This window comes from Mesoplodon bidens, assembly GCF_964165515.1.
Source record: "Mesoplodon bidens genome assembly, chromosome: 14".
NCBI classification, from domain to species: Eukaryota; Metazoa; Chordata; class Mammalia; order Artiodactyla; family Ziphiidae; genus Mesoplodon; species Mesoplodon bidens.
Window position 1 is genome coordinate 34,720,754 of NC_138170.1, and position 25,674 is coordinate 34,746,427.

General features: G+C 48.1%; 1 long non-coding RNA gene across 3 annotated transcripts; it reads right to left on the reverse strand.

Moving 5' to 3' along the window:
• Positions 1–1,639: 1,639 nt before the first annotated feature.
• LOC308627912 lies at positions 1,640–22,716 on the reverse strand. Of its 3 annotated transcripts, none has more exons than XR_014017466.1 (7): positions 22,234–22,716; positions 14,774–14,911; positions 12,655–12,809; positions 6,241–6,337; positions 5,934–6,041; positions 4,100–4,200; positions 1,640–1,970 (listed from the first exon to the last, which is right to left on the reverse strand). It is a non-coding gene; the product is annotated as an uncharacterized lncRNA (long non-coding RNA). The 3 variants fall into 3 exon arrangements; XR_014017467.1 differs by having other exon boundaries at positions 6,291–6,337; positions 14,573–14,911; XR_014017468.1 differs by having other exon boundaries at positions 14,573–14,911.
• Positions 22,717–25,674: the final 2,958 nt, after the last annotated feature.

The following is a 25,674-nucleotide window of genomic DNA, read 5'->3' on the forward strand; positions in this document are numbered from 1 at the left end:
TGCTTACATTTCATTGGCCCACACCAAGTCACATGAAAACACATAGCTGAAAGGGAGACTGGGGCAAGTAAGCATTATTGCAGGAAGGCTTTAACTAAGGAACAGGGTAGAACAGATATAGGGGTTGACCATAGCAGCCTCTGGCATTTCTAGAGCCGCCCCATCACTAGGTGCTTCCTTGGGAACCCTCTGCAGCTGTCTGGTCCATTCCTGTCTCCTAAATATGAGCCATGTAGGGACTCCCTACTCCGGTCCCCTGGGAGCATCCCAATCCTTATTTCTGTGCTCAGGTCAAGACTTGATCTCTTTCTTAAGCCTTTCCTGGCCACCTTGACTTCCGGTGACCTTCCTTCTTCCTTCTACAGGACCTCTTGGGAAAGGAAGCTGAGCAGTGGAAAGTGCCTAGACTTTACAGTCTTGTCGTGGCTCCTCTCCCACCCCCTGTGTGATCCTGGGTAGTTTATTTATCTTCCATGAGTCTCAACTATCTCTTCTTAACTTCAACAACCTGGAATAGGGTGCATAGTGAGGTAAGGTCTGAATTAATTTTTAAGTCACTGACTCCTTCTCCGTACAGTTAGGAGAGAGTAATGTTGGAGCAAGGCTTTTTTTTTTTTTTTTATGAGAGGAGGTGCTATTTGCTCCCTTTCAGTTAAAAAAAATTTTTTTGGCAAACAGAGCCTCCCCTGCCCTGGGTGTAAGATCTTTGTCTTTGACAATTAAAAGGAATAACAGGACTTTTTGCTTGATTTAGCAAGGCAGCCCTTCACTAAGACCCCTTGTTAGGCAGAGTTCTGAAAAGGGAGGGACGCATTTGCAAAACCATCTCAGAGTCTTAAAGGAGGGAAGGAACGAAGACCCCTTTACCCCAAGCTCTCTGAGATTTAAACTTACAAAAGCTCGTTGGGATGTCGTTGACCAAAGTCTGATAGCAGGAAAGGACACCCAGGGCCACAAAGGGGAAGTTTGAGGGAGGTTATGGGGATTCTGGGATGGTGACCTTCATACAAATACATAATGGCAATCCAGAGGCAGCCACCCTGGCACAGGGTCAGGCTTTGGGAATACATATGTGTACTTTTCTTTTTTTCCTTTGGCTGCACTGTGCAGCATGGGGGATCTTAATTCCCCAACCAGGGATTGAACCCACCCCCTGAGCATTGGAAGCACAGAGTCTTAACCACTGGACCACCAGGGAAGTCCCACATATGTGTACTAATAAAAAGTATTGCCACCTTAAAAGCTGGAATGTGGCACTACTGTGGCTGGCAAGGGACCTGTACGGGCAAGGGCATCGCCAAAATCTAGAGCAAGTGCTGTGCTGACCTATGCAAAACCAGTCTTCAACAGCGACACCTTGTGGCGGAAATAGAAACAACAGCGCTGGTGAGCTGGTTTGGCTCACAGCACTGACCTCTGCCGACTAAAAATACAGGATTCTTGGAAAGTTTAAAGGGATGGCTCAATAGGTAGATGATTAGATTTTCCACTAATAAAAGTAGATGGGAGTTATTAATGGTAAAAATAAGAAATGTGACTATATTTGTACCCCAAAGGAGACATACATCATACTTGTGTAGAGTGTCACCCCTGGGTCTGTCTGCAGAACAGGAAACAGAACTTGGAGAGAAGGGTTTCAGCTGGCTGTCTCTCCTGGGCTGCCTGCCTTGCTGTGTGCTGTCTCCCAGAACTTCTTCAGCTCCACTTACAGCCTGGCTTCTGGACCTTGTGATCTCAGCAGTGACAGGGCAGGGAGCATAGGATGGCCCCAGAAGGAGGAATCGGCCCCAGAAGCAGTCACTAAGTCTCCAACTAATGGAATCCTTTTCAGGGTAATGAAATTGCAGTTAATGCAACTTGCTGGCTAGTTCCTCTCAAACTGTGGCTTGGTCCGTTTGTGGCTTCTTGTCATACCCCTGGCAGGAAAGGCCACTTCTCTGTAATCAGATTGTAGAGCCATGGGGCCTCTTCTAAAACAGGAAGCAAGCTCTTTTGAGAGTGTTCATTTTATTTGTTGTACATTTTAGCAGATTAAGCACTTAGGGTTGGGATTTTTTAAATATTTATTCTTTGGGCCAAAGGAGCATTTTAATAAAGCTAAGTTCTTTGTATAAAGCTTCTCCAAACGCTGACTTATTAATTCCTAAAGAAGCAGCACATGGTCCTCGATTACTGGCAGCCCCTCCTTCTACAGGAGAATACCAGGGAGAGTGCCAACAACAGCAAAGGGGCCCCAAACGGTGACCCTTGCACTGAACTGGCCCACCAGATGTGTTTTGTTCGGGACATTTCACATGAAAATCCAGATTTATGACTCCTTTTGGACAAATGGGCTTGAATTCTCAGAAGGCAATAAAGAGCAGCTGCAGCCTTCCGAGGGGCGCGGTGGGTGTCCTGTTCTGCCAAAGCTGCCGACACCCTGATTGTCTTACACTTGCCCACGTACTCGAACCTGCCTGGCTGCCGTGGGGATTTGCATTTCCTCCCCCTTGACTGGTGTGAGCTCTACACGAGCTTCTCTTGTACTGCTCAGCAGACAGCAAGAGCCTGGAAGACAGGAGGCGTATCCCTTTCTTTTCCTGCTCTATCACTAGCGCTGAGCATGGATTCTCAGTAAATGTTGAATAAAAGAATAAAGGAGTAAATGGGCAGATATCCCTTGTGTGCCTGCTGTGTGCCAGGTATGGAGCTAGGCGCCAAAGGGCCACAAAGGTGTTATAAGCCATGATATCAAGGAGTTTATAGCATAAAGCGATAACAAGATTGTGTAGGGTGTGTGTGTGTGTCTGGTATTTTAAACAAACACAATGCATAAGCAATCAAAAGGACAACTTTGCCAGCCCCTGATGAAAACTCCAGCAGGGCTGTGGATTGTCCTCCCACTCTAGGGAATTTGCAGTGTTACAGCCCCTAGCCCCTTTAAGGCCCAACCACAGTCACCTGTGGATAGAATGTTCATCCTATATAATCAAAACTCTGAACTTGATGTGGCCTTACATTTTCTTCTATCTCCCTGGCGACCTGAGAAGGGAGGTGGGGTAGCTTTTCTCCTCCCTGCCCCCTTTCCCACCAGCAGGCCAACAGGGTCCCTGCCCACAGGGAGAAAGGGAAGAATCCAAGATGGTACCCTTGTCTCCAGACCCCAGGGTCCTCTGAATGGCAGGTGGGTTAAGGTAACTCTTGAGCTCATGGGCGCTCTGGGGGTTCCTCAAAGATCCCCCAAACCGGGGGCTTACCCGAAGTTCCCAGGACTCTGTCACTGCAGAACATGGAATCTGGAGGTTCCCACTTCCTTTTGGCTGCCCGCCTACCATCCTGACCATATTGGATGGGATTTAAGATATTCCCACAGTGGCTTCCTTGGACACTTTTCTTGGTCTACAAGGAAAGCAACACTCCCCTTGCTGTGCCCTGGGTGGAGGGCAGTTCCTTCCCTCTCTCTCCCTGGCCCCAGGCTGCTTCAGCTCTCTCAGGCAGGCATGAATCTGGCCCTGGTCCATAGAGGCCCCCAGCTGCAAAGACCCCACATAAAGCTCTCAAGCAACTACTGAAGCCCAATCTCTCTGGGCTTGAGGGGAAAGAAGTGACACTCCCATTTGGTCTCACCTTTCTCTCTCCAGGTTTACAGCACAGCCCGCTCCTAAGAAATTCTAAAAAAAATCCTATCAACCATTTTATGACCAGGGAAAGTCCAAAGGACTTGAAACCTAAATTCTGCATTTAGTGATCTCTTAAACTCACTTTAGGGTCTGATATCTCTTTAACAAAATTGTAAAAACCAAAGAAGAAAGAGTTCCATTTAACATCCCATTCTCATAAATAACAGGTGCACTTAGAAGGCTCAGACAAACACTCCTATGAGAGTTTAAAGGAGAAGTTTCCTTCCATATAGGGAAAGAACCAAAAAAGACTGCCTGGAGGAAGCAGACATTGAACTGGGCCTTGGATAAACAGAGATCAGGGAGGAGAGTAGCCCAGGGGAAGAAACCAGCATAGGGAAGGCCATCAATGGTGTCCTAAGGGATATGTCCATTGCCAGGAACAGATACTCAAATTACTTCAGAAAAAAGGGGTAAGTGTTAAATGTTCCCATGAATACCTTCAGAAAAGTGGTTCTCAGAGTGTTGTCCCTGGACCAGCAGCATCAGCATCGGAGAGAACTTGTAAGAAATGCAGATTCTCAGACAGCACTCAGAGCCTCTGAATCAGAAAAGAAACTCAGGGGTCAGTTACCATTCTTTGTTTAAACACACCCAGGTGATTCTCATCCACAGGGAAGTTTGAAAACCTCTGCCATGGAGAATTTCTGGAAGGATATGCAAAGAACTAATAAGAGGGGTTATTTCTAGGGAAAATAACGGGGTGCTGGAGCCCAAAGCTAGAGGGTGGGGGAGATTTCGTAATTGGGTCCCTTGTGCATGTATGACCTATTCAAATAATCCAAGAATCATGAGACTCCCGGCCCTCCCATCTACTTCCCTCGCCCCATAGCTGTCCTAGCACCACCCTCCGCACACTGCCTCTCCCCCAGGCAACCTGGCTTGCTTTTCTCCTCTCCCCATTCTTCTCTTGTTTGGTCGTTATTACTATGTCTTCTAACCTCATAAGGAGAGTTGAGGGAAGGAGTAGAGAAACCGGGCTAGCACTTATAGATTCTCCTTGAGGAGTTGGAGGGGCAGGAAGTCTATGCACCCGAGCACTAGCACTTATAGAATTCTCCTTGAGGAGTTGGAGGGGCAGGAAGTCTATGCACCCGAGCATGCTAATAATTTCTGTTGGGTCCCCCTCTACTAAGGAATTAAGAGAAAGCCTGTCTCCATCCTCTTTCCAGTAGTCAAATAGGCATTGTTTTCTTCTTCTGTTGTGCTTTTGTTTCTGTTCCACTCTCATCCTGACTCAGCCCTCAGAAGCCTGAACTCTCAGCCTAATTCCAGCCACACAGAAACCATGGAGAGGGGTTTGCTCAGTGTCTGGAAGATGTTTCGCAGCTGAAACATGTCGACCAAGAAACACAGAAGGCTGCGAATTAGAAGAGAGTTTCTGTGGACTTAGGAATTGCAATTCAGGAGATACCGGTTCAGGTAAAACCGAAAGAGTGTTCCAGGGAAGAGAAAGAGTCCGGGGCTTATAAAGGTTAAAGCCACGAGGTTGTTGAGTTGTCTTGTAAGAACTAGGATTGACCCTGACGCAAGAAAGGAAATATTTGTCCTTAAGGGATAGGTTGTCATGGGTTATTTTAGGGTAAGGGTCTGATAAGTATCTTGAGTTTCTGGAACATGGGGCAGATGTTCTGGATGCCTGCGTTAAGACAATAAGTGGTCAGGGCTCAGATTCCAACCAGGCCGAGGAGTGTGTAAATCATACTTCTTCCACGGTCTCTCAGCTCCATTTTAGAGAACGCTCTTAGCAACGCTGACTCTACATTGACTTTCATCTCACAAACAGGAGCAAGAAGAACCTTCTAACAGGTCACCCACACCCCAAAGACAGCCACATGGAAATGGACGATGTTGCAAGAATATGTATCCAGGGAAGTAGGGCAAATGCCCATGGTGCCCAAACATCCCTGCTGATCCAGTGAGTGGCCCTTGGCTTGTGGTCTGGGACTGAGTTTACAGATACCACTTCCACCCCAGGAACTCAGTACCTTCGATGCAGTGATAAGCTAGTAAGTTAACTTTTTAAAAAGTCCTGATTAATGGTGTTTGCCGATTCCCGTCATGTAAATACTCATGCCTCAGCCAATTTAAAGTTACCAGTGTGAAGCGCTGGGAAGAGATCCACACAACAGAGGGCAGAGTTAGCGGGCTTTCCAGAGGGAGTGGCTGAACCACATGCACCCCTGGGGGCACAGAACTCCACTGCTGGGCAGGACTGATGTGTATGGTGCCCAATGCGTGTCCCCTAGGAAGAGGCCAACATCTCTGTGTCACCTTCCAGTGTTGCAAACAGCACACAGCAAGCCTTAAGAGTCTTTGACTAACATTGTTGAAATGTTGTATTTATTAGGACAGCTGACTTTATTGATTTTTTTCTGAGATCTATAAAAAAAAAAGCATTAGTTATGGTTTTTCCCTTCTCCAGGATTAGTCATGGAGTGAAGGATCAGAAGAGGTGTCACTCATTACACATGTCCTAATATGAGTCGAGTGGGTACATTGTTATTAAGAACACTCTTAACCATCAGTGTTGATAACAGGACTGCCCCCTGCCAGGCCCTGTGGTAAGTGTTTCACTCACGGTGTCCCAGCCGGTTCTCTCAACAGCTTCTCCCCGTGGGAAGTAGGTACCTGTATTTCACCAGCAATTGTAACCTGTGTCATAATTTTATGCTTGCCTAAAAAAGAAAAGAAAAGCCAATTAATCGACACAAGAGTTTCTTAGTACTTACAAGTTTTATTTTGTACTTACTGAAAGAGCTCTTTGAGATTTATTTAAAGATATTTGCCATACATCACTCCTGTGCATAGATAAAAAGCAAAATACAAGTGAAATAAATTGGTTATGGTATTTCCAAACTTCCTCACACTTGGGGTCCACTCTTCTCATCACGCTTTGACTCAGAGTCATGGTGGCCTATGTTTTTCCCCACATTGTTGTCCTGGGTGCCAAGAGCACCCAGGTGACACAGCATCATTAAAAGGAGGCTCCACTACTGTCTCTGGGGTTTTCTCCCTGGCAGCTGACAGCTGGTCAGCAAGTTTTGATGTCCAGGCAGTGACAACAAGGTCCCGACTTCAGCCTGCCTGACATACACGTTAAGACACATCCTGGGCTTCCCTGGTGGGGCAGTGGTTAAGAATCCGCCTGCCAACGCAGGGGACACGGGTTCGAGCCCTGGTCCGGGAAGATCCCACATGCTGTGGAGCAACTAAGCCCGTGCACCGCAACTACTGAGCCTGCGCTCTAGAGCCCGCGAGCCACAACTACTGAAGCCCATGTGTGACAACTACTGAAGCCTGTGTGCCTAGAGCCCGTGCTCCGCAATAAGAGAAGCCACCGCAATGAGAAGCCCGCTCACCGCAACGAAGAGTAGCCCCCGCTCTCAGCAACTAGAGAAAGCCCACGTGCAGCAGCAAAGACCCAAATGCAGTCAAAAATTAAATAAATGAATAAATTCTTTTTAAAAAAGGCACATCCTGATTTCGGAGATGGTAAGATGTGAAAGGGGTGTTTCTTAGAGTCCTTGAAAGACAGCGACTCTACTTAAATGACTCCCATGTAAGAAATGAGGTGTAGGAAGCTTTAGTAACTTGCCCGGGTCACCCTAGCTAAGACGTGGCAGAACCAGGATTGGGACTCCCATCCACTTGACTCCTGCTCAGCACCTGCTGCGGTGTCCTGGGTCACGAGCATCTCCAGGCCAGTTCCCGATGGAGGGAACAGGAGAAGCAGGACCACAGACCATCTCCTGCTGGCCTAATACAGAGAGAATCTGGCCTAACGCAGAGAGAATCTATGTGGTTCACCGCAAAGACAAAGGGTGGCTATTTTCATGGTTAAAGGATGGATGAATCACAACGAAATACTTCTTCTCACTTAAGGAGGGCTGTAATAAAAACTAACGGACAGGGGCTTCCCTGCTGGCGCAGTGGTTAAGAATCCACCTGCCAACGCAGGGGACGTGGGTTTGAGCCCTGGTCCAGGAAGATCCCACATGCTGCGGAGCAACTAAGCCCATGCACCCCAACTACTGAGCCTGTGCTCTAGAGCCCGCGAGCCACAACTACTGAAGCCCGCGCACCTAGAGCCTGTGCTCCACAACAAGAGGAGACACCACAATGAGAAGCCCGTGCACCGCAACGAAGAGTAGCCCCCGCTCAACGCAACTACAGAAAGCCCGGGGAAAGCAACGAAGACCCAACGCAGCCAAACATAAATAAATAAATAAATTATTTAAAAAAAAAAAAACTAACGGACAATAACAAGTGTTGGTGATGTGGGAAAATTGAAAACCTCATACATTGCTTTTGGGAATATAAAATAGTTGCTGCTGCTGTGAAGAATAGCCTGGCAGCTCCTTAAAAGGTTAAACAAAGATCTACCATATGACCCAGCGATTCCACTCCCTGAAAGAACTGAAAACATAGATTCACACAAAAACTTGTACATGAATGTTCATAGCAGCATTATTAATTATGGTTAAAAAATGGAAACAACCCAAATGTTCATCAGCAGATGAATGGATAAACCAAAGTGGTATATCCAGACAACAGAGTATGATTTAGCCACAAAAAGGAAAGAAGTCCTGATACATACTATAACACAGATGAACCTTGAAGATATTCTAAGTAAAAGAAGCCTGTCCCAAAAGGCCACATACTGTATGATTCCCTTTATATGAAATGTCCAGAATAGGCAAATCTATAGAGGCAGAAAGCAGATCAGTGGTTTCCAGGGGCTGGGTGGGGGGCTGCGTGGGTAGGAATGGGAACTGATCGCTCACAGGCACGAGGTTTCTTTTGGGGATGATAAAAATGTCCTGGAATTAGATAGTGGTGATGGTTGTACAACGTTATGAATATACTAAAAACCACTCATTTATACGCTTTAAAGTGGTAATTTTATGTTATGAGAATTATATCACCATAAAAAATCATTTTAATAAAAGAACTGATTTACTTCTCCACCTACACTCCTGTGGGATACTAAAAATGTAACTGGTTGCCCATCAAATGGAAAATACTGATGTGGACAAGACCCCTTGGGCAGGGGCGGTACAGAGGCTGAGTTTTTAAAATTCACACTCTGTGTGATCTCCAAGGACCTTATGAAAGTGGTGTTTGTTTCTATTTCCTTACCTCCAGTCACTTGCCATATTTTGATAATGCTCTAAATTACAGGACCCAGAACTGGTCTTTAATTACAGAGTGCTTTAATAGGGCTTTGCTGGCAAATACCATAGAATTAAAGGAGCCACTAATGAAATGCAGCATCGTTTTATCTGGGCTCTGGTGGCAGCTTTTAAAACGCAATTAGTACCATGCAAGGTATTTATTTAGGATTTTATCTCATTTATTCATTCCATCTCCAAAGGAGTGTTGTGCTTGCAGCTGTTTTTTACTCCTTCACTCGACTATTTTCTCACTTTCAATCCACTCCTTTCTTCCCTTAGACTCCAGGGAGCCAGAATGTCAGCGGCCTAAGGGGCTGATTAAGGGAAGCCAACATCTTAAAGATTTTCACCCATTCCGCCCCCTGCTCTTCCCTGGCATGGAGGGAGGGGAATCAAGCTAAAACATTTGCTGGGTGCCCAAACGTCACCTCCAGGAAAGCAGCACATCTCCTGGGCGAGGCATGACGAGGCCTGTCCAGCCTGGTCCCTCCCCTCCATCCCAGCTCCAGGCACACTTGTCATGCCAACTACTCCCCACTCTCAGAGGGGACCAGGCACTTCCTCGCATCTTAGTTATGCCTCAAGTGCCCACGATAGTGTCATATCCTCTGTAAAGCCCACTTGACTCACCCTCCCACCCTAATCACTCAACCTACCTTCCCACCCCAGACAGAATCCATTCCTCTGGGTCCCATAGTCCATATCCAGTAATTCCTGTTTTGGTCCCCTGATAGGCTGTCAGCAGTGTGTGTGTTTTCCCCTCCATGGTGGGACCCTCGAGGGCAGAGGAACGATTTCATCTTTGTATGCCCCAGTGCCACAGGCCACTTCATGCTGCACACAGGAAATGCCCAACAAATATTTGCTCTATGAAATCATTTCAGGTCTTTCCTGTGCACAGGAGTCCTCAATCAGTCAGTGTGTCAAACCTCTCATCCTCCTGAAGACACTGGGTTGATTTGGCTATGGCCTGCGGCTAGGCTGCTTTGGAACAAGCAGGGTTTGACCAGTTGCACAAGTGCCCACAGTGCTAGGTGCAGTAGACATCACAGAGACCAGGACAACATGGTCCGGCTTGCAAGAAGTTCGTAATCCAGCCGTGGGAGACAAGTATCCATACTGAGAACGACAACGGGGGAAAGCTGGCTATTTAGAACTCACCTGCCTTGTGAGGCGAGCAGACTGTGCCCGATGGGGGCCCTTGGTTCTTCCGAGCTCCCTGAAGAAGCCAGATGTGCGAGTTTGAGGGAAGGAGCTGGGAAAGCTGAATTTTTCCCACCATGAAGAGAGAAAAATTGGAGCTCCCCAAGGAACCCATGAGGGAGGGGATCAAGTACAGAGTTGGGAGGAGGAAAAAGAAAGGAATGAGACAAAGTGGCAGAAGACTGCAGCGTGAGCCCGCCTCACCAGGACCATCTACGTGAGGGGCTGTAGAAACCAGCGAAGGACTGAGCTTCACGCCAGCCATGACTTGGCAGAACAGCCAAACCGCTCCTAGAGGTGGGAGCCCGTGAGGCAGAAATGTCCATGAGAAATGAAAACCTCTTCCCTGCTTCCCCAAATCTGTAGAAATGGGGCGGGGCTTTGGATAGCCATTGACGTTGGCATCCATGTGTCTGTGTGTGTTTGGGGTTTCGGGGGGATCAGCGCGATCTCATAGAGAAAACTTCTTTTAAAATCTCCCAGATCTGCTCCCCTCTCTCTTCCTCCACCACCTCTCACCAGAACTAGTCCAGTAGCACCTCCAACTGCAACCACCCCACCTCCCCACTAACCCGTTTCCACCTTGCAGCTAGAGCTCAGGGCAACCATGTGATGCAGATCGGATCATGTCACCCTCTTCCTGGACTCTCCCTGCTTATACCTTGAAATGACTTTCCACTCTTCTTGGGGTAAATTTGGTCCTGAGGGTCAGAAAGCCCTACCAAATCAGGCTTAAAATACAAGGCAATTTATTGGTTCCCTAACAGGTAACTGGAGTCGAGTAAGCTTCAGGCCCTGCACAATCAGGACACTAGCACCTATTCTGCTATTCTCTTAGCTCTGCCTTCCTCCCTAGGTGTCAGCTTGATCCACAGCCCAGCTTCCTTTCAATCAGCATCAAGTGGAACACCCCCAGGGGGGGGAAAAAAAAAAGAACATCTTGCCCAGCCACGAAATAAAATTCCTTCCCTTCAGCCTGAGTGAGCCAACTGAGACCACGTGCTCACTCCCGACCAAAAAAATTCCTAGTGTTATGTCTATCCACTGAATCCTTTCCTTCCCTGCTCCTGGTGGGAAATGGGTCCTTTTGTATAAAAACACATTGAAATGATGCTAAAAGATACAATTGGCATTAAACCTAGAACGTTTTACTGTAATGATGCTCAACTATGAAAAAAATGAAAGAACTAACTATCAACCTTAAAGTTCTCCACTGTCCTTGATGAAGGATCTGAGACCAGATGTCCCCAGGGCCTTGAGCTCAAGGTAGTGAGCAGTAAGGGCAGAGGGCTAGAGCCTGGAGGAGGGAAGACAACAGGGGACCAGGGGCAGCTGGCCTCATAAGAGATGGATTTTGAATGGATGGGATAGAAGAGATAAGCAAATGTTGCTGTAGCATCTTCTGCACCATGGGTGGGATCTCATGTGGCTTAGTTTTTTCTTTCTGAAAATGAACTTAGCCAATAAAAGAGTTGAAATTAGGGACTCAAACAGCTGCCGAAGTTCAGAACAACATTATCCACGGTAGCCAAAAGGTAGAAGCAAACCAAGTTTCCACTGATGGATGAATGGATACACAGAATGTGTATATACATACAACGGAATATTATTCAGCCTTTAAAAGGAATGGAATTCTGACACATGGATGAACCTTAAAGATATGCTAAGTGAAATAAGCCAGATACAAAAGAAAATACTGATTCCACTTCTATAAGATTCCTAGAATAGCCAAATTCATAGAGACAGAAAGTAGAATAGTGGTTGCTAGGGGCTGGGGGGACGGGTACAGAATGGGGAGTTATGTGTAGAGTTTCAGAAGATGAACAAATCCTGAAGATGGATGGTGGTGACAGTTGCACACCAGTGTGAATGTATTTAACACTACTGAGTTGTGCAGTTAAAAACTGGTTAAAATGGCAAATTTTATGTTATGTATATTTTACCACAATTGAAAAAAAGGACTTAGTTCTCCTTTCCAGGCATTGGGGGCACAACAAAGGGGTGACAGGAGATTCTCAAAGAATGACTGTTGGTTGATTGGGCTATCTGGATAAAAGACACATTGATAGGGATACACTTTCCTTTTGGTTCCATGACGCTGATTAGGATGACCGAGATGAGGGGAGACGCGGGCCTCCCACAGAGGAAGCCTTGAGGCAGCCCAGAGTGAGAATGGACGCCTCCCACCCCTGCACAGACGAATCCCCAGCACACCCAGTCCCTCCGAATCAGGGCAGGCTCTTTTTGAGATGGGCGTGTTTCCCCCCTTCTGTTCTCTGCAGGGAAGAGCCTGCAGGGTGGCGGGAGGGAGGAGAGGTGGTGGGGGAACTTCCTTCTGTCGGGCAGGAAAATAGCGCAAGGAAACAGAGCTATCCCTACTCTTTGAATGGAAAATGTCTCTTTCAGACCTCCTTTTAGAGAGTCCCCTCCTGCCGTCTTACCAGAAGGATGATGGAACAGCTGTCACCAGTTGGGTCTGACTCATTCGTTTATCATCTCTCCCCACCCCTCTCCCTAACCCCCTCCCTCCAAACCCACCCACCCCGAAAATGCCTGAGCACAGTTGACTATTTTAAGAACTGAATTCCCTGTCGGCATGGCAACTTCGGCTGTACCTCTTGTCACTGCTGCCTGGATGGAAGAAAAGGCACCTTTCACCAGGATTCCTGCAGCCAACAGAAGAGATGGTTCACAGATCACACATGGCCACAGGGTGGACATCTAGTTTCTGTCGCATATCCTTCTTTGTGTGTTTGCTTGTTTTATAGCCCTTTAAGAATGTAAAAAAACATTCTTAGCTGACTGGCCATACAAAAACAGGCCCTGGGCCAGAAAGGGCCCAAGGACCGTAGTTTACCCAACCTTTGTTTAGGACAAGAGCAGCAGGTGTTCGCACTGCCTGGGTTTCTCATTGTGGATGTTTTAAAGGTTGTGAAGGGTGAGGGGGCTGCTGGGGAAAAGATGGGAAGGCGTTGTGGAAGGACAGCGTGATTAATTGATTTTTTAAAATTTCCCCCTACTATCTACGCTTTACTATACTTTAAAGGTTTATTTATATTCTTCTTGTGCTTCAAAGCTAAAATGTTAGGCTCTGCCATTTTCACCATAGCCCTAATAAGGATTAAGGCTTACAATCTATGAGTTCCTTTTGTAGATAATGGTGTTTATTTCATAACCTCTTATCATTCTTCACAAAGACCAGATTTTCTTCAAAAATGTTGAAAGAACATTTTGAATGTTTCTTTTCTGTTTGAAAATTTTTTAGAAGAAAAATTTTTTTAATTTTAATTTAAAATGAATTATTACACAAATAAGAATACTAAAATAAACTCCCATGTACCTGAAGGGCGTTTCTGTGTAAATTAAAGAAACAGTTTCTACTTTCTTAAAACATGGATTGAAAGGGGGAAATGATACCTTTGCAAATAGTATTTGTATGGAAGCCAGTTCCAGGTCATAGCTGAAAGTGACTATTGGGGGGAGGGGTGGGAGAAACATCTGTGGGAATGAAAAGGGGATCATTCTTTGATGGTTACCATGGAAACCACTAGGTTAAGATGGTTGAGTTTGCTTACGGGGCAGTGAGGTTCCTGCTGACGGACTCTGGGTCAGAACTGTAGGAGAGCCCTTAGGCTGGTCCCCAAGGACACCCTGCTGTCTCTGAAGCTCCCTCCCAACCCCCAATGCTGTTTGAGGGTACTCTCATTCTGAAGTTCTAGGGTTTGATGAAAAGAAAGACACTGTAGCGTTTCGTTCCTCAATTTTAGAGCTTTGTTCTGTATTGAGTAAGCTAGGGTCAAAGTGCTCATCTGCATACCCACTTTGAGGTGTTCTGGGATTTTATGGTAGACCACTCCTGTCCTGTTTATAATAGGAGGGCCCCTATGTCCCTGGAAAAAAGCCCTAGAAGGACTGGTGGGGGTCTTGTGGTATTGATGCCCACCTCAGAATGCAGAAAGTACGACCATGAGCCCCGGAGGAGCAAGGAATCCGACTTAAGCCAATGAGATTCAGAGGGTCCAGACGCATTTCCCCCCTCCTGAAAGAACTTGACCCCAACGTAGGATATCCCTCAGTCGCCAATATCCAGAGCTGCTTTAGACATCAGATAATTTGCTCTTAGGCATATCAGTAAGAAGTGGAACTTTGTCATCGGACTCCTTGAACTCGGATCCATTATCTCTACCATGGCGTACTCTGTCACCTAATGGCATTGGTGGTGGGGAAGGAATCCACAAGATGCCTAGCATCCATAAAGGGCAGGCACAGAGGCAGAAGCGGGCTGGAATTAGTCACCAAGGGATAAACGTGCTCAGAGTGACAAACAAGAGGCCGCGGAGGACCGACGTAGATCCTAAGCGATGGAGCCACAGCGCGGCGATCCCCAAACTTGAGGATCCCTAGGGCGCTCCTGCAGCTCCAGAAGGAAAAGGCTGCATAGACGAGGCACGACCACCAGGGGGCGCGCGGGCCCCGGGATCTCGGGAATCTGGGGCAGCGGAAGGGAAAGAAACTGGAAGGCTGGCGCAATACCTGCTTTCTCCCCAGGATGTAACTGGCAAACAGCAATGACAGGTATCTCCTGGGCAGCTGCTTGCCCGTCCGTATCTCCCACAAAATCAGAAGTCCCTCGAGGGCAGTGACTGTGTTTTCGTTCCCTTGCTCCCCCGACTGCACATGAGTTCCCTTGTCCCCATCCTAGGTTTGCTGAGTGTTAAAGGAACACGTTCTCACCCTGGAAGGTGGGAAGGGGGCACCTGGAGGAAGGATGCTTTGAGGCAGCTGTTTGAGACATGTCAGATGGTCACCACGGTGAACTCCAACAGTTGGCGCGGAAGGCGAGCTTGTACACTTGAAAATTGGGGGCGGAGCCTAGGGGACGGACAAGAAATAAGACAGTGGTTCTCAAACTTCTTAATCTCAGGACCCCTATATACTCTTAACATTACTGAGGGCCTCAAAGAGTGTTCTATTTACCATATTAGAAATTAAACTGAAGTTTAAAAAATATTTATTTACTTAAAATTACAATAATAAATCCACTACATTAACATATATATCTTTAAACCTATATTTTCCAAAACAAAAAAAGTTAGTGAGAAGTGTGGCTCCATTTTACATTCCTGTAATTTTTAAAAATGTTTAGCTTAATAAAAGACAGATGGAGTCTCTTATCTGCTTCTGGACTCACTCACTATCGGACTGAGTTTTTGCAAAGCACATAGCTTCATATATTCACAAGAAAATGAGAGTGAAAAAGGCAAATAACATCTTATTATGAAAACAGTTTTCATCTTGCAGACTTCCTCCCCATTTTGATGTTAAATAGAATATAAATTGCATACAGTGTAACTTTTGGATAAGAATTGAGAGGCTTTTTGTAAAAGGAAGTTTGCCTGAGGTGAAGGCGGAGGGCTGAAGGCCAGATTGCCTTCAAGTTCACCCACTGGAAAGATGTGGCCTCCATGGCCAGTGGTAACAGAAAACAGAGCCTCAGCCGGCGTAGACACACGTGTGTTGTGTGAGCGTCAGAACCCTGTTATAGCTGACTTTTCACTGTCTGCTGTTCTGAATTACAGACAGCAGAATGGTGGCCGGACTCCCTCTCTTGAGGCCAAAAGCATATGAGAAAGTTGATTCTCCTTGGGGACGGGCTTGTTTTCCTAATTCAGATACTCTGCTAACTTTGAACCCATTGGGGGGTTCTTATCAATTCAAAAATATTTCAAAACAATGGCCCCCCTCACCTCACCTGTGAGAACTGCTATCATCAAAAAGACAAGAGATAACAAGTGTTGGAAAGGATGTGGGAAAAAGGGAACCCTTGTGCACTGTGGGTGGGAATGTATTGAATAAATTGATAGAGCCACTCTAGAAAACAGTATGGAGGTTCCTGAAAAAATTAACAATACAACTACCATTTGATCCAGCAATCCCACTTCTGGGTATATATCTAAAGAAAGTGAGAACAGGATCCTGAAGAAATGCCTGCACTGCCATGTTCATTGTAGCATTGTTCACAACAGCCAAGATATGGAAACAACCTATGTGTTTGTCAACGGACAAATGAATAAAGAAGATGTGGCATATATATACACAATGGAATATTATGCAGCCATGAGAAAGAAGAAAATCCTACCATTTGCAGCAAGATGGATGGACCTTGAGGGCATTATGCTAAGTGAAATAAGTCAGACAGAGAAAGACAAATACTGGATATTATCACTTCTACATGTGGAATCTAAAAAAGCCAAATGCATAGAAATAAAGAGTAGAACGGTGGTTACCAGAGGCTGGGGTGGGAGGGTTGGGGGAAGATAGGGAGATATTGATCAAAGGGGGCAAACTTCCAGTTATAAGATGAATTCGTTCTGGGGAATCTAATATACAGCATGTTGATTATAGTTAATGATACCATATTGTATACTTGAAAGTTGCTAAGAGAGTAGATCTTAAATGTTCTCACCACAAAAAAGAAATACTAATTATGAGATGTGATGGAAGTATTAGCTAATGCTTTGATGGTTAATCATTTTGCAATATGTAAGGATCAAATCAACATGTCAAACACCTTAAACTTCCACAATGTTATACGTCAATTATATCTCAGTAAAGCTGGAGGGGGCAGTGTGGAATGCCACCACAATGGCCCCAACATCTCCATGCCCTAGGCCTGCCCTGGGGTCTATGCAGAATGCCCCAGTCTCAATGAAGAGGCAATGTGGGGAGACTTCCAGAGTCAAGAAACAGATCAGGAAAGCTTCTTCCTAGTTAATTCCCTCCCAGGACACCTAACCTGAGTGATGATCACAGTCATCCTAGGAATGGCACAGGGCCCACCTCACATCCAGCAGGGCCAGAGGCTGGCTCTTAAAGTGCCAGGTGCATTCTTGAACCCCCAGGTTTGGGAGCCGCTGGCCTCCTCTATCCTCATCTACCTATTCTACAAAGGCCCTCGGTCCTTAGGCACCTTAGGGTCGCTAGGGGCATATATTTAAAATTTGGAGTTCCCTGGTCCAATCCCTAGACAGTCCAGTAGCTGGAGATTAGATAGACCTGGGATGGGCCCTAGAACAAGTTCTAAACAAGCAGCCCACTTCATGCTGCTATAAGTGGCCCAGGACCACCCTGTGCCTCGAGGGTTTTTGCAGCCTGTGTGTTACAGTCTGAGTGTCACAAAGAGACTTGAGGGCCCAACTCAGAATCAGTGCAACCTTCGCCTTACGTCCCTTATCCTTTGAACAATCAGACCCCTTCCTGGGAACTGAAATTTAAAATCCAGGGTTTAAAAGTCTCATTTGATGAAGGTGACAGTCTTCCCCCACAATCCCAGAATGATGTGTTCCAAGAAGATCCTCGTCTTCTCAGACTCCAACCGGGCTGCAAGCACTGCCCACTCACCTTCTCCACACTTTACTACCACCCTTCTACTACGGCATGAGTCGATGTGTTTGTGGATGCATACACATCCATCTTTCAAAAGAGCCAGGTTAAAGGTGCAGCAGGCAGGAAAAAAAGGGGGGCAGATTTATGGACTCAGCTTTCTCCATACCAGGAGCCCCACTCCCACCTTCTCCTCCAATTCGGTAAAGGATATTTCAGTTCCGGCATCACAGAAGGGGCTGCTGCTCCCTCTCTCCCCACCCCCCTGCCCGGGCCACTGGTTAGAATGGCCACCTGCCTGACTGGCTCATGGATTTCCTAACAGGACTCCTGGACTCTGGCTCCCTCAAGATAGTCCATGGCCCCGGATCTACTCTGCAGCCAGCCTCAGCCGCATTCTCATCCTCATTCTCTGCCTTTGTTCCTGGCTTTCACATTTACTCTGCCTGGCACATATTAGTGAATATTAACTCATTTCATGAATCGCTTAAAGCATCAAGTTGCAGTGAGTAGCTTTTTTTCCCCCCAATTGTGTCTAGGCACACACAAACACACACTTAGGAATGGAATTGGATTTATGGTGTCCTCTTTTTTTTTTTTTTTTTTCCGGTACGCGGGCCTCTCACTGCTGTGGCCTCTCCCGTTGCGGAGCACAGGCTCCGGACGCGCAGGCTCAGCGGCCATGGCTCACGGGCCCAGACGCTCTGCGGCATGTGGGACCTTCCAGGACCGGGGCACGAACCCGTGTCCCCTGCATCGGCAGGCAGACTCTCAACCACTGCACCACCAGGGAAGCCCTATTGTGTCCTCTTTAACCTCTGGGCAGCCTAATTCATTTTCTGCTGTGGTCTGAACTCTGTGGGAACCATCAGTGGAATCTGGGGCTCTTCACCATCAGCTTGGGAAGACTCGATCCTGGGGTAGACTTGATGGAAATGATGAACGTGCACACTTCAGGGCTAACTCCCAATTCTGGACACCAAGGCAGGTCCCATGCCAATTATACCTGCATCCCTGGGTGGGCCTGGGCTTCCCCAGTGATCGCAACTGGCAGCCAGGTTGAGGAATGCCACCCAACCCAGTTCTTGGGAACATCTTCCCTTCTGCCCTAGTGGCCTGGAAGTCATCCCCCAAAAAGATGGCTTCACCAAGGAAAAGAAAAACTATCAGAAGTCCTTGAAGTGAAATTCCCACAGGAGTTCAGGACACCCCAAAATATGCCACTTTGTTGTTCTGATTATTTTGAGCTGAGGGCAGTTAAAAACCAGCAAAGGTGGGGAGAGGCTTTCTCCAAACTCCCCTCATCTGCCTAAGACAGATCCTCCGAAAGGAATTCAACTGTCATAAAATCTCCTTGCTGGGAGTTTCACTAATCAGGGAAGATTGTCACAGGAGAGGACACTAGGAGTCCACACAACACCCTGACAAACTTTGTCACAAACTATCATATCTCCCATCTGTTCTTCAAAGGGCCCATTCAGGGCTTCCCTGGTGGCGCAGTGGTTGAGAGTCCGCCTGACGATGCAGGGGACACGGGTTCGTGTCCCTGTCCGGGAAGATCCCACATGCCGCAGAGCGGCTGAGCCCGTGAGCCATGGCCGCTGAGCCTGAACGTCCGGAGCCTGTGCTTCCGCAATGGGAGAGGCCACGATTGCAAAAAAAAAAAAAAAAAAAAAAAAAAAAAAGGCCCATTCATCTTGCCCCTAAATTGCTCCTTCCCTATAAAGACGGTATATAAGCTCTCAAATCTCATCACCTTTCTGGGTACTCACATTTTTTCCTGTGATGTCCCTGTCCATGTAATGTTAGAAATCCAGAAATGTGTATACCTTTTCTCCTGTTAATCTGCCTGTTGTAAGTTTAGTTCACAGACCCAGCTATTGAACCTAGGAGGGTAGAGGAAAAGTCTTTCCTCTCCTACCTCCTCATCCATTCCTTCTTTTTTCATCAGATATTTATTGAGCAACTACCATGCTAAGTTGTCTGCTAGGTATTAGAGATACTAAGTTGAAAACAGAACATAGGTCAGGCCTCAGGAGGTAGAGTGGAGGGACCAGACACTAAACCAGCAGGGGGAGTTCAGCCTGCTCCCCAGGATCCTGGCCCATCGCAGAGGGAGGGAGGACGCTAAGAGTGACTAAGGATATTTCTGGGAAACAGGGCTCATCCATGGCAACTTCTCAGCACCTACGGGAGGGGCAGTTTCAGGCACGACATGGTTCTGTGGCCTGGGAGTGCCAGTATCTTTTAAACACAGGCTCTTAACGTTATTCATATTATGCCTTCTATGCTCTGTAGGAGGCGGTGCTGTTGCCTCCATTGTACAGATGAAGAAACTGAGACTCAGCGAGATGAATCAGCTTGTCTAAATCTCTCAGGAAGAAGAGCTGCAAGCAAACCTCCAGTCTGACTTCAGATCCCTTTTTGTAACAGCTCTAGAGAGACGGGCTTCACTGAAGGAGCTGGTAAAAACGGACAGGGCCATTTCCCTGGCATCTCAGTGCAGCCCTGGAAACACCAGGTGTCGTCAGCAGAGCTGGCAGCTGGGGGTGCCGGTGTCAGCAGTGTTGGGAGAGGGCTTTGGGGCAGCTGTGGAAGGTGGCACTGGTGGCCTCAGCAATCCTGGTGGGCCGGGCAGTCAGCCGTCCCCCCGCGGCACGATAGCTGATATTTATTGAACATTTACGGTGTGCCAGACACTGCGTAAGTACTTACCGTGGATTAACTTTTTTAATATGTACAACAACTCCCACTTTTACGGATTAGGAAACCGAGGCCCCAAGAGGCAAGGTAACTTTTCCTGGTCAGCATCTGATAAGTGAGAAGCCAAGGTCCAAACCCAGGCACGCTGACTGCTGGGCTGGTGCGCTTAGGCGCTGCGCTCTGAACATCCTAGGGGCGGCTTAGGGATCTAATATCTTGACGTGTTTACTTATCAGTAGCGTGCCCGAGGGAGAATAGGGTCAGTGGTGGACCGCAAAAATGGCTACAATACTTTGCAGCTCCTTCCACCAGGAGTTGAAGTCCGTTTCCCACCTCTTGAGTTTGGCCCGGCCTGGCGACTGGCTTTGACCAAGAGAGTGCGGTGGGAGCGAGGGCGGCCGGTTTCCAGCCCAGGCCTCAAGAAGCCTTGTGGCTCTGCTTTCCCCATCCTTGGAAGCCCGCTGCTACAGCAAGCAGCCTGGGGTCGGCTGTCCTGCCTTATGAGAGGGACGTGGCCCGGTCGCCCTTTCACCCTAGCTGACAGCCTGCTAACCACCAGATATGTGGGTGAAGCGGTCCTAACCCATCCAACGACCTGCCAGCTCACCACGGACACACACACAGGCCTCGCAAAGCCAGGCTAGCTAGACGCTGCCCCGCTGACACCCACAGAGTCGGGAGCCCAATAAATACACGTTTCTTGTTTTAAGCCACCGGGTGGCTTGTTGTGTAGCAATAAACACAGCTGAAAACACCTCAGAGAGAAGGAAGGTATGAAGTTGGAGGAATTCCCACCAGACAGTATGAGTAAGTGGAAACCCTTCAGGCAGGGAAAAGAGATTCAGAGGAAAACAGTGAGAGGGGGAGCACCTGCCTGTTTCCTCAGAAACCCAGCACGCTCACCCCTTCCAGCTTCCACCAGGTGGAGGAGAAGGCATACTCTTCCGAAGAGAAACTCCAGACAGAGAGGAAGCTGAAGCAGGAGTACTCAGCTCCTGCAGGGAGGGTGTCCGCAGTCAGCCCAAGGTGGCTGCCTCTTGGCAGACACGCTGGCGCTGCGTGTAGAGCAGACAGAGAGAACCCAAGACAGTCCTGTGGACCTGGGATCCCGGGTGTCATGGAAGGGTTCCAGCTGCTCCACTGGAGGAGCCCCGATCCAGACAATGAGCTGTGTGAGCCTAAACTCAAGCAGCAGCCGTAAGAATGAGGAGAAGCGGGAAAAGGGGAGAAACGTTTAGGATGTACAAGGAACAAGAAAACTTGGGACAAATTGAAATAGGGGGAATGGTCAGTGGGAGTGGGGCAGCGTAAAATAACACTGCTGTTCAGAGTACAAAAGGATGCCCCGGGAGATAACAATAGGGGGAAAAAAGATTCGATGATACTTACTAAATGTCATCATCATATAAAATTTACAGATTATGGTATAATCATGCCTTTTGGTGATGACATTGGTGATTTTTGGACATAGCCTGCCACCGGGCACTTGTTTTAAGGTTACCCCTCCTTGAGGCATTTGAATTTTAAAGAGAATCAAAGCCTTCGGGTAAGGGATGACGCTGTGTTCACAGAATTTCAGGCAGCCATTGAGAGTGGAACAAGGGTTTTTCTTTTATGTTGGCCCCTTCCCGGGGCTCTTGGCCTGGGCACTAGTCCCGGAACCACAAAAAGCATTTCCCAGGACCTTGGCGTCGCAACACCTTAAACTCCCTTCCTCCCAAGTTTTCCCAGTGTTTCTCAGACTTGGGGAAGCGACTCTCCCCGCTCCGGAGCCTGGGGGTGGGGGCGGCCGATCCCCCGCGCGGCCGCCAGAGGGCGCTGCTCCGTCGCCGGGAGCGCCGCGGCCGCCTGGGCGTGTGGCCTGGGGTGGGCATTTTTGTGTTGTTTAAATGCCAGCATTGATTGCTCACTCCTTTCCCAAACATGTTTCTAATTTACCCGGTATCTCGTCTACGTGAAAAACTCAAGAACAACAACAACCAAAGAATGCATACTTAACTTTAGTTACCGGGTGAGCAAAAGGGGTTTGACACCAAATGCAGTTTTGTTCCAGAAACCTCTGGGACTGGGGCAGAGCAGCCAGCAAGGGCTCTCCAGAGGCTACTCACCGGTTAGGACAGAGGCACGTGGAAACAAACACACCGAACCTCGACCCTGGATAGACTCTTGCTAGCACCCAACAAGCCGGCAGCTTTCCGCTCTAGAGGACGGGTTCGTTTCCGGCCAAGTTCAGGAGCTGGTGCCCGAAGAGGGTGCCGCGCGGGACCGCGGAGAAGCTACCCGCGGCCCTGGGCAGGCGGCGGGCTCCGGCTTCCCGCCTGGCCCCTGGCTGCGTGCGGCGCCCTGGGGAGTAGAGGCGCTCGGATGCGGATGGGGGGGAGGGACGGTGGGCGATCCGGGCGCTCGGGGCAGCAGTACCCGCACAGGGTGAAGGCGGGGAGGCAGGGGCAGGGGGACGAGGAGGGGAGCAGAGGGGGAGTCCTGTCTGATGGGGGTGGCGGGGACGGCCCCTCGGGCTTGGGTGAAAGCCTGACCGCCACAAATAGAAGTCATCAGCGAAGAGACCTAAGGATGCGTTTGGCTGCGGGGAGGTCTCTAGGAGACAAAGCTCCTAATCCCGGGGTGGGGGCTGGGATGGGAACCCAGGGCGGGGGGTGGGCGGGTGGGGGGGAGTGTCTGATTGACAGCTGGGTTCTGTTTTTCGGACCAGAAAAAAAAAAAAATCCCCTGGCCCCTGGGGAGATTGCTCAGTCACTTTTCTCCTGCAGGAAGCTGCTTCTTGTTGGAGCCTCCTGGGATTGGCAGAGTTAAAATCCTTTAACCCAAGATGCCTTGGGCCTTTTGTTCCGCTCTGACAATGGAACTGGGTGGAGGGGCTGGGAAGGCAAGGAGCTAGGTCTGGGGTGTATCCGTGGGGTGGGCGTCTGGTGAAGCTGTGTTCAGTCTCAGGGTGAAAAAAAGCGATTTGGTCGTGTGTGTGTGTGTGTGTGTGTGTGTATGTGAGTGCGTGTGCGCGCGCGCGCGCGTTGGGGGAAGGTGTAAGGAAGCCCAAGGCACGGGCACCAGCTCGTTAACACGTGTGTATGAGTACCTGCTGTGCAGCTCAGCAAACCTTTAATTACCTGGGGAGAACTTCCAAAACTGAGAACTCAATATTGGTCCCTAAAAGGTTGGATTATGGGTTTTTCTTGCATCTCAATCCAAAGGGACAGATCTCCGACTCCCCTGGGCTCCCAGATTCTTCTAGATGTTTCGTCTTCTAAAACTCTGTGCTCCCACGGGACAGCACTTAGTTAAGGACACTCAGAAATGTAAACCCTTCTGTCATATTAATCATCTTAAAATCTTTGCTTTGAACCTATCATGTTCTTGAGTCATAATCGTCAGCAGCAGCCACTCCAATTCAAAGGACTTGGAGTGACAGCTTGCAAGCCCTCTAACCATGCAGAATTTTCTCCTCCCATTCCCCATGTGCATCCTCCCCTGTAGCCAGCCTGACCCCTCAGGGTCCCTTGGTATATCTTGAATTCTCCAGCCTCCCTATCTCTGGCCCTGCAGTTGCCTTCCTGGCCATCTAGCTGGTCACTTCCTTCTCCATTCAGTTCTGGCCTCAGTCAGTCAACATGCATTCACTGAGAGCCCCCTATGTGCAAGGCATGTATCCCCTGGGAATATATCAGAGACTAAGACAAATGCCTGCCCTTAAAAGATTTTTTTGCCTTAATGGGAGGGAATAAAGCCAGACAATTTCACATGTTGATAAGTAGCTAATCAATGTGATAGAGTTGTGCTGGGGTGGGGTTAGTGGGTGCTGCTTTATTTGGTTAGGAAAGGCCTCTTTGAGACCTTCTGGGCAGGAAGAATGCTCCAAGCAGAAGGGATAGCAAGTGCGAAAGCCCTGAGGCAGGAATGCACTCCATTAAATTCAGGAGACACCATGAAGGCCATTGTCCCTGGAGCAATGTGAACAAGGAGATTTCAAGGGCTCTTGAGACATAGGCAAGGACTAGACCATCATGTCCTCTTGGGTCAAAATAAGGAGTGTGGGTTTTATTTTGGTTGCAGTGGGAAACCTTTGGAGGATTTTATGCCAGGAGAGAAGAGATTCCACTTACTCTTTAGAAAGATCATTCTGGCTGCTTGGCAGAGCAAGGAGTAGGAGAGAGTGAAGATGCGGTTGCAGACGTCCTGGCAAGAGGAGGTAAAGGCAGGGTTGTGGCTATGCAGATGATCCTATGACAGAAGCGAAGAGGCGAGGATGACACCTCCATTTTTAGGATAACTGGGTGGACAGGATGCCCATGTTAGTGGGGAAGGGTAGATCAGCCGTTCCGTTTTGGTCATACCAAGGCCTATCAGACGTCAGGTGGATATGTGTAGACAGGTTTGAGTCTGGAGTTCAGGGGCATCTGTCCTTCAGATTTAAATTTGAGATCTAACATATATATGGTATTCAAAGCCATGGGCCGTGGGACAATTCCACTTAGGGAAAAAGTAAAACTAGAAGAGAGAGGGATGAGACTGAAGCCACTCTAATATTTAGAGGTCTGGTAGAGGAAAAGTGAGCAGGCGAGGCTGAGACAAACAACCTGTGAAGTTGGAAGAAAACCAAAAGATGGTGATTCTAAGGAAACTAAGCAAAGGAAGTATTTCAGGAAGGAGGATGCATCAATTAGCTATTGCTAGGTAAAAAACAACCATAAAAATCTCAATGGCATGTAACAGTAAATATTTATTTCACTCACGCATCTGGGAGTCGGCTGGAGGTCAGCTGGGTGAGGCTGACCTTGGCTGGGTCTGAGTCTGCTCTAGATACATGTCCCTCATCATCCTTGCACGAGTAGGCCAGTTAGGGCAGGTTATCCCCTGGTGATAACATTGGCACAAATAGGCAGGTGGAAATGCCTCCTAAGGCCTAGGCTTAGAACTGTACCATGTCACTCCTCCTACATTCCATTGGCCAAAATGGGTCACGTAGCCACGTCCAAAGTCAAGGAGCAAGAACATATACTCCACCTCTAGTGCAAAGAGGGACTGCAAACTCACATAGGATAAGAACACAGGGAGGAGTGACAAGAATTAGGACCAATAATTCAATCTACCATGGAGTGGTCAAACATGCTCAATGCCATCGGGAGACCAGAGGAAATTGGGACTGTAAACTGGCCACTAATCTAGTCAAGATTTCAGTCACTGGCATCCTCATAAGAGCGATTACAAGGGAATGGTAAGGATAAAAGCCCAGCTGGAGTGGGTGGAGGTGAGAAGAAGGTGAGGTAGGGAAGTGTGAGTATATAGACAACTCTCCCAGGACCATCTGCCCTGCAGAGGGGCAGAAAAATGGTGCAGTAGGAAACGGCCTAAGGCTAACATGTTTTTAGATTGAGGGATATTAAGTCCTGTTTGACTTCAGTGGGAAGGATAGAGTAAAGAGCCAGAAATTGATGGTGCCTGAAAGGAAGGGAATACTTGCGCTGGTGAAAGGGGAAGGGGCCCAGGGCACAGATGGAGGGTTTGGCCACAGATGGGTGGAGGGAATGCAGAGCTGC